This window comes from Arvicola amphibius, chromosome 3 (assembly GCF_903992535.2).
Source record: "Arvicola amphibius chromosome 3, mArvAmp1.2, whole genome shotgun sequence".
Lineage (NCBI taxonomy): Eukaryota > Metazoa > Chordata > Mammalia > Rodentia > Cricetidae > Arvicola > Arvicola amphibius.
The window spans coordinates 308286-316446 of record NC_052049.1 but is presented as its reverse complement, the minus strand read 5'-3'; positions in this window follow the sequence as shown (position 1 = coordinate 316446).

Genomic DNA, 8161 nt, shown 5'->3' with positions numbered 1-8161 from the left:
TGAGTAAGAGCCTTGTTCATCTAGTTGACTTCCAGGCAGTGAACAGATACATACCCAAGCTTTTCAGAAGCAAAATGAATGGCACCTCAGGGCATACCACAAGCTTCCAACACCCTCTTCCGTCCTATTTTGCCTGACCGCGGTCAGAGTCCAAGAGAGCCCTTGGGAGAGGGGTAGTCTGTCTGGAACCGGCTCTTCTACTGTAATGGAAGTGCCAGCAGAAACTTTGGAAATAACATTTCTGCTTACTAAAAGTTTGTATCTTCACTGAGGAAGGGACACGGATTAGCTATGCATTCTGTAGAGATTCCTACAAGCCTCAGTAAGGTTATGCTAGCGATTACTACTGCTAAGTACTCTGTAAGGTGGTTTATTGAATACCATCTGCAATGGAAACAATAGATTGTAAGCCAAACCCAAAGTATTTAAGCTGTCTGAGGTGCCAAATCTACTTCTTCCAGGTGAACATCTAACTTGATAATGTCCTTAAGTTCTATCTGAGGTGCTTTGGAGTGAACCGACGGCTCTGGAAATGGATTTGGTGTTGGTAAAAACACAGAGCAGGGAACAGTAATGTGACATTGAGTCAGAGGTGGTGAACCAGGCTGGTCCACATCAGGAGCTATCCCCTCTTCCTCTTATCTCATAAAGATTTCCCACCTAGAACTGAAGTTTCCTTAGCAGGAATCTTCCTTTGCTGGGGCCCGCAGTGTGGTCTTCCTTACCACCCAGAGAGTTGTCAGGCAGCACCCAGAACATTCTCTGGATCTCCCACACACTCTCCCACACTGTCTCCAATCTTGGCATTTGTTAGATGTCTGCGATGCGGTAAGGAGAGCCACCCTAGCCATATATGGGGCTTGTGAGGACTGCCCCCTTTTTTATATGGTATATCTGCTAGCCATACCAAAATATGTGTTGCTAAAGACCCACAGGCCAGGCCATCTGAACACTAGCAGGGAGTAGGGGAGACCTCTAGAACCACAGGCTGAATTCTTGAACCTGTGGAACCCCAAAATGTAGAGCCAGTCATCTTCAAAAAGACCAGTAAAGAGGCAGAGCAGCATGAGGGTGACCCATGTGTGCCAGAAGAAAATATGGGTTCAAGCTGGTTCCTGAAGGTTTTTGCCTTTCTCCATGACTGTCTTTGCCCATACAGAGTAGAAGGAGGAGGCTGAGGATTGAGGATTTTAGGAAGAAGAAGGGGTCATCCAGGTCCCCCTGGTCCTGTGTCGTCACTGGGTCTCATAGAGTAAGGGGTGGCTCTGTTGGCTGCCCTCATCTGCTTGTAGAAGCAGTACTCTAGTATGCTTCAAGTTAGCTGAGTTAGATCTTTCTTTCCTGTTACAAAAGCTGGGCTTAGGTGTCACCACAGGAAAGCACACAACAGTACTTCCTCCTAAAACCAAGCAGGAGCCACATCAGCCTGCTGGCAATGCTGAAAGGTACCCTCCCATGCTCATAGGTGGACTTCCCATTGGCACAAGCACACACCTGCTAAAGGCTCTGTCTCTGTGTCTCCCCAGATTAGTGTTGAAACCCAATAGATGTGAGCAAAGGGTACTGAACAGCCAATAAGAGCCACATGCATTACTTCAGGAAAAGACTCGAGCAGGGGCTGCTTGAGGAAAGTGTAAAGTTGTTGCTGAATGCAGAATGGCTGTCATCCTTGAAGGCAAAGAGCTTTTGCTATCTCGAGGAGTGAAGCAGGAATAGGGGTAGGGGAGGAGGGAGTTTCCCACCCTGTTCTCCTACTCTTAAAGAGACTCTAATACAGGGCCAGCCTCCCTCCCTGACTGTCCTTTCTTAAATGTTAAATGCAGAACTCTTCTTCCTAGCTGTATCTCTACCAGTTAAAATCAACCTTAGTGTTTGGGAGTTGTCAGTATATTACATACATACATACACACACACACACACACACACACACACACACACACACACACACACACACACAATGTATAGAGATGTCTTGCAAAGCCCTTCTCATGGCTGCTTTATATAAACACAATTGGTGTGGGCCTGGAGGCCTGTATCAAGGTATCTTGCCATACCCATTAGCTAAATCCAATGAGGAAACCTTACACGCATCACTTCCTTTTAGGAGGCATCAGCAAGCTCTTTCCATATTCTCTGTCCAGAAAGGAAGCAGGGAGACAGGTCCCCAATAGCATACCTGACCAGGCCCGATCCTGGATTCCAAGCCTGAGGAAGGAGCATATGTTGTTGAAGCCCATAGCATCTCACAACAACATGAACTGCCTGAGATGCCATGAAATTGGTCACATGGCAAATGTGACCTTGTAAGACAGAAGAAAAGCTGCCCAGGAATCTTGAGATTTGCTCTGGGTTATTATTAGGCTGGCCCAGGTGCAGTCCTTATAGAAGTCAAAAGCCACTACCAAGATGAGCCAGTGGAGGCTGAAGCAGGGACTGAGGTGGAGTAGCCCTAGTGGGGTTATAGGAGCTTGACAAAACAGGAAAGACCCTTCCTGGTGCTGCAGGGGGAGCCCAGTTTTGCCCAAACCTCTGTGTGGGACTTGTGGCCCCTAGGATTGTGAGAAAAGAAGTCTGTGTTGTTTCAAGGGAGCACATCTCTAGTAAAGCAGCCACAGAAACAACCCTTCACACATTTGTCAACCTCGATCACAGAGTGTCTAAAGACTCCTGAGTTTGGGATTGAGCACCACAGTGAGACCATGTGAGCCATGTATCTGAGGTATATTCAGGGCATGAGACAAAAGAAGACTTTCAAAGGTAAAGTAAAAAGCCTGCATAAATTGTTCTGACCCTGTTTGGCTCTCATAACAAGAAACCAGGATGTCAATAACCCCAAAGTGGGCAGGCAGTGCTGGCAGAAGCTTCTCATGCATGGCTCCGACTCTGGCAGAGTCTTAATTCATAGATATTGCTATTCAGGCACATAAGCATGAGATTCCCCTTCTTCACAACCTCTGGAGGCTTTCAGTACACTTTGGTTAATTTTGATACAAATAACTCCATTTGATTATGACAACTTATATACATACTAAATCCAAAAATGTACCAAGATAATAGAATATAAAAGACATCTTGGTGATGCCATAGTAGAGAAAGTTGTTCACAGATGTTCAATGTCTTTTTAGAAACTCAAAAGAGGCCTGGTCAGGTCTCATTGCCACTGTGCAGAGTTCTCACCCATATTTCCAGGATATATCACCCCTGAGCCTGCATGTGGGAGACTCCAAAGTCCTAGTCCTCTCTCACGTTCAGAAGCTATACCCAAGCAGGGCTCATATCAAACTCACCGCCCAGCTGGCTTCTGCAGTAGCACACAGTGGCACCTGCCCCTGCCCCTCCCTACAGAAGCATCTAAGGTTGATAAGGATCCAGACACAGCCGTCTTAAGAGGCACCAAACTTACCAGATATTCTTCAGGTTGAGAACCTTTTCCCTGAGACTACCTGAGGCACAGCAGCCTGCAACTTCAGCTGTTTGGGACAGGAGCATTGTAAGTGCTATCTAAGTTAAGAGCCCATCTTGCAGAAGAATAAACCGAGGAGCCAGGGAGCCAGCGACCTTCCTGGCTCTGATCCCTCGCCCATGCAGAGAAGGCCAAGCTTTCATCTCTTAGACACAGGGATCTCTGGGAGGGCCTAGACCCTTATCAGCCTGCTGTTTCTGTTGGTACATGCTTGCAGGTTTTCCTGTGCTATTTCTCGCTTCTGTAGTACTGTCTCCTAAAGGAAAGACGGAGCTATCTTCTGTGGACTCTGCTATTTCAGTGTACTCATTTGGCCTCAGATTTCCAGAACTCAGTCCTTACAGATTTTTTTGTTTTGTTTTATTTTGTTTTGTTTTTTTAATCTCAGGTCCCTTTTGGTATCAAGGATCAGGAAGCACATCCTTTAAAAACCAATTAGCCATACACTTTTGCTGGTTAAATACATGTTTTACTTTGGACTCAATTGATTTTTCAGATATATGAAACAATGGGCCTGACTCACCTATTTGAACTCACAACCTCTTTCCTGCCCAAGACCTTTGAAGTCCTAAGTCACCCACACCTGGTCCACCAGCAGGGCCAGCAGGTACACACCTGAATTCCCAGCAACTTCAAGGGGTGTGTTTAGCAACTGGCTCTTGATCTGCCGACATGACTGATGTCTTAGAATCCCAAGGTGGGATGCACAGTGTGACATGAAGCCACGAGGAAAATGGAAAAGCATGCAATATGAGGATGGGCTGGAAGCTCCACCCAGCAGGGGGCCATTGTGTGGGTGGTGGAGGGGAGTGCTGGGGAGCTCCATCACGGGAGGGCTCACCCTTGCCAATTTCCCCACCCAGTTTCAGGGTCCTGATGCAGCCTCAACCTCTGACCCTTGGCCTTGTTCCCTGACGGCTATCTTTCTTGGCTTCCTGTGTTCTGGGAAGGCGGGTGTATTGGGTCAGAGCCCAATAACTTTGCTGGCTTACTCAAAAGAAGGGCTTCATCCCTTTGCTCTCAATTGTCTTGTTGCAAGCCTCCAGGCTCTAGGTCCTATTCTAGGATGTGAAGTGTGCAAAGCCCTTGAAGAAGAGCAAATTGCAGGAAGGGATCACAGACCTCAAAAAGCTGCAGGTCAGAATGAAGCTGAATGAGGTAGGGTAATACAGGCTGACCAGGAGGGTGCCACAGACTTGGGAAAGCCATCCAGCAAAGAAGAACTCAGACAACGTGGTGGCCCTTGCCTCACAGACTGGGGATGGGGATATGTACCTATCTTACATGTAGTAGATGCTACCATCGCTGGCCATTGCCAAGTGAGGATCCAGACTCCATTCTTTATCTCGTGTTTCTTCTTCCTTGGGACTATTTTTCTGCTGGTCTCTATTAGACCCATTTCTATATCTAATCACTCACTGTATTTGGTCTTTCTCTACTTCTGTGCCAACCTGCACTTACTAAATCAAACGACATAGCTGTATGTCACTTACTTAGTTTTATTTTGCTTTTCAAGACGAATATCACATTATTCATCATTTAATGCCTTAAATGACTAGTTTAATACCATTGAACTCCTAGGGATTTGAAGAAAAATTAAAGATTCAAAGTGGAACTTTAAGGAAGTAGAACAGACTAGTAATAAAACTTGTGACCAAGTGTTTTTCAAAGGTCATATATTAACTGCACTTCAGTAAGAACCTCATTTTCTAGTTCTTCACATGAACCATAGAGTCATGAGCTGGTTTCTCTTTGGGGTGAGCTATTTCCTGTTGTATAAATCCAAGACAAGGCATCACTGTCTCATGTACACCGTTCCCTTTCTTTCCTTTCTTTTGAGCTCTCTCCTAGGTGCACAGTGGCATCGCATTATTGCTTTAGAGGTTTTTCCTTTGTGGCTAACAATGGTGAGTATCTTTTCATGTTCTTTGGTGAACATATCTTAATTCTTCCATGAACACTGAGTTGTGATCCCTATGTGCTCCCTGCCTTTGAATAAAATAGAGATGGGTTTCTGTGTGTCAACACTGGGCTTTGGGACCTTGCCTAACTAGTTCTAGCAGGGCTTGTCTTATTGCTAATTCTTTGGAATTACACGCGTAAACAGCGATGGCTTCAGCAGACAAATGGCTTCATTTCCTCCTTGCAGCCCGTGAGCCTTGGCACCTCTTGTTTTGTGACACTAGCTGGGATTATTTCTGGTGTTTGCAATGTGTGATAACAGTAGACCTCCTTGTGACCTTAGCTCCGGGAGAAAGAGCTTAGTTTCTACCACAGTGAAGGGAAGTGTTGGCTGTAAGTTTTCCAATTGATTTGCTTCACCAGGTTAAAGAAGATCCTTCCAATTCTCAGTTTGTTGAGTGTTAGGTAGGGTTGAAAATGGAGTCTTTTCTTTCTCTTTCCATTCTTCCTCCATCCCCACTCCTCATTCTCTCTCTGCCCCAACTTCCTTTCTCTGATCAATAGGTTAAAGGCTTATTCAATTTTATTTATCTACACAAAACAAAATCTTTTCTTCTGGGCAATGGTGGGGCACTCAGGAGGCAGATGCAGGTGGAGCTCTGAGTTTGAGACTGGCTTGGTCTACAAAGTGAGTTCCAGACAGCCAGGGATACATAAACAAAACAGCTTTTTATTTCCTTGATTTTCTTTATTGTCTTTGTTTTCAATTCCATTGATTTCACTTATGTTTATTATTTCTTTCCTTTTACTTGATATGAGCTTCATTTTTTTCCTAAAACTAATTTAATGGAAACTTCGACTGTTCTTTCCAGCTTTCTTCTGTTTCCAATATAAACATTTTAACTCTAAATTTATTCACTAGTTAAATATTGCTAATAGAACCAATTAGTCTTATGAATTTCCCTTTAAGCACTGTTTAATTTGGATATGTTATATTTTTATGTTCATCCCAGAAAATGACTTTATTCTTCTTTGAACCTATTTAGAATAATATTCAATTTCTGCATATTTGGGGGTTTATCCAAGGAGTTTCTGTTACTGATTTCCAGTTTCCTTCTATGTCAGGGTATGCAGTGTGACTAAAGCATATTCTATCAAGTCAAAAAGCCCCTAGTAAATGTGAATTGGTCGTTAGTGGAGAGATCCATAAAACGAACTATGTTATGTGGGTACTAAGTACTGCTCACACTTGATATATTCTTCCGATCTGTGTGAGATTATCGAGGCAAATGGGAAGGACCAGCATCACCACACCTAAGTCTGAGTGCCAGTGCTGCTATATTTAGAGGTGGACTCTGAAGAGGCAGTGGGTGTTACAGGAGGGTTAGAGGGTGGACCCTGACCTGCTAAGACAAGGATCTTCAGAGGAGGAACAGGAGACACTGGGCACTAAGCCATGAGAACAAAGCAGAGGCCACTAGGTATGGATAGCATCTAGAGTGTAAGGGAGGCCTCATAGACTCCAGCTCTGTACTGTCTTGACTTTAAGCTTCTGGGCTCTAGAACTGTGAGGAATTAATTTATCCTGTTTAAAAACACTGCTTATGGGTATTTCTGGCTGTAGGGTTGAAATGCCACCAGATGACACTTTGCAGCCTTCTTGTTAGCCATAACCACATTCTATGGTGTCATCCTGGTAAACTGGTCTGTGGTGCCTCTCATGACCTGGGCCCTTTGGCTGCTCTAACATCTGTTTTGTTACGCCAGTGTGTGTGTGGCGTGTATTTGATTGATATAGATTTTTTTAAATTTTTGTTAGTTTTAATGTCCCTAAAATTTACATGTAATGTAGGTTCAATGTTGGAACATTGCTTCCAAACATATATATTCTAAAGATTCACCTACATGGTGCCTACAAGTAGACCATTTTAAATATAATGATTTGGCCTATTTAAGGATAATGGGAAAGACACAGTAGACAAACTCCAATAAAACAGAAACTCCAGAGAGATGTGTGAATGTCAGACAAAACGGACTTCAAAGCAATGGCCAAGCAGAGGGAAAATGCCATGTGTCCTCTCTTCCTTCCTTCCTTCCTTCCTTCCCAGAGCTGTGTCCTGCTGGGAGCCTCCTCTCTGCTTGCAGGTTATCTGAGTCCCAGGTTCTGAAACATGTTTGGCTGACCCACATAGTTCTCTTAGCTTTTCTTCACCTGTCAATGCCTTTGTTTTTCTCAATTTCTGATCATATGCTTACAGTCACCCTGCTCTGGCTTGATGGTTCTCTTGATTTAGCTTTTTCCTTCTTATTTGTGAAAGTGAGTGAGTGTGCATGTCTGTATAGGCCAGAGATAGAGGTGGGATCTTCCTCTCTCTCTCTCTCTCTCTCTCTCTCTCTCTCTCTCTCTCTCTCTCTCTCTCTCCCTGAACCTGCAGCTTGCCAATTTGGCTAGATTGGCTAACCAGTAAGCCTTAGAGATCCATCTGTCTCTATTTCTCTAGTGCTGAAGTTACAAAGCTCTTCTTGCCTTTTGGGGGGTGGGGTGGATGGAAGTGCAGGGGTGATAGGAATCTAAACTCAGGTCTTCATATTGAACATAGACAGCATTTCACTGACTGAGCTATCTTCCCAGCCATTGGTTTGGAGGTTTTTTTTTAAAAAGATAGATTCTCACTATTTAGCCATGACTGGCCTGGAACTCTCACTACAGACCAGCTTGGCCTCAAACTCACAGATATTCAGGCCAAAGAAAACTCCATTTCTGAAATTCTAGAAATAAGTCCAAATAACTAGAAA